This window comes from Carassius gibelio, chromosome B25 (assembly GCF_023724105.1).
Source record: "Carassius gibelio isolate Cgi1373 ecotype wild population from Czech Republic chromosome B25, carGib1.2-hapl.c, whole genome shotgun sequence".
Lineage (NCBI taxonomy): Eukaryota > Metazoa > Chordata > Actinopteri > Cypriniformes > Cyprinidae > Carassius > Carassius gibelio.
Window position 1 is genome coordinate 10430350 of NC_068420.1, and position 1641 is coordinate 10431990.

Consider the following 1641-nt stretch of genomic DNA (forward strand, 5'->3'; position numbering starts at 1 on the left):
CACAATCCCACATACACCAATACAACTGGAATCTGAATGGACACTAGCAACATAGACAGCAGTAATGATCTGACGCTCACTCTCCTGTTCAGAACAGACAAGAGAACTGTGCTGGTGATGCCAGGCTCTGTTAATATAGAGCTGGATGACAGAAGGCACAGAAGCCTGAACAGCCTGGTTGCCATGGAAGTGAAATTCCCTTTCAGCTTGCTTTTCCTGCCTCCCTCACCCTCTGTTCTTCAAAGAATGCCTCTTCTCTCTCTCACACACATGCATACACACAACCTCAGTCAGTAATGGCAAAGTGGCCATGCAAGAACAAAATCAGGGGTTCAGTGTGCACTTGCAAATGTCTAGGTTTGGTCTATTTCACTGTCACTGCATTAATTAAATAATTCAACAATATTTAATTTATATATAGCACATTTTATACACAATGGTATTTCAAAGTGCTCTGCATCTGTGCTACAAAGAAAACGAGATTAAAGTCAAGTTTAACATTTTTTAACAACGTGAGTAGGAATAATTAAAAATTGTTTAAAGAATAAACAAAAAGAAAAAAAAGATAAATGGACTAAATAATGCATTTCAATATCATGAGGTGGATTATGTATATATTCTACAAACATATCCACAATGATTTATAAATAAGCAATCTTTAAAATAAATTTTTAATGTGACTGGAAGTCAAATGCTGAGGTGATTAGCTCGGTTTATTTTGTTCTGTATGAATTATGAGCTAGAGTTGTCTGATGGTTTTTTGAGGGAAGGCCGGTAAGGAATCAGTTACAGCAGACCATCTTGCTGCTATTTAAAAATAGTTGAATGTTTTGTAATGTTGTCAAAGCCGCTGCCCTTATCATCAACCAGATGCAATGGCTGCTTTTATGAACTCTTTAAACTAATGCACATTTATTACTAATAGCAAGTTTCAAGCAAGTTGCCCAGCAAGTTGCAAAAGTAAAAAATAAAATAAAAAACGAGAGTAGATGTGACAGACAGACAGATAGACAGACAGACAGACAGACAGACAGACAGATAGATAGATAGATAGATAGATAGATAGATAGATAGATAGATAGATAGATAGATAGATAGATAGATAGATAGATAGATAGATTGTAATATAATTGGCAATAATTTAATTTAGAATATATATATATATATATATATATATATATATATATATATATATATATATATATATATATATATATATAATATATATATATTAATCTAATATATGGCTATATTTATCACATAGTATAAATGGGTCTGTATGCATATATAAAACTTAAAACTCTCTATATGGTAAATTGGTAAATTGGGGCACTTTTTTCATTGAGATGATAGGGAAAATGTCCCAATTACACACACACGACTATCTATCTATCTATCTATCTATATATCTATCTATCTATCTATCTATCTATTAAGGTTAGGAGGGCGTTTCTGTATTCAGCATTAAAAAGTTTAAAACCCCTGTTGTAGACCATAAAGACCAACCAGACACATGATCCAGCTGTTGCTTATAAAAATAGGCCATAAACAACCAAAATGACAAACCTACCTCAATGACAGTCTATTTGCATTATAATGTATGCAAAAAAGGCTGCCAAACTCTTTGGCTGTTTGACCTAT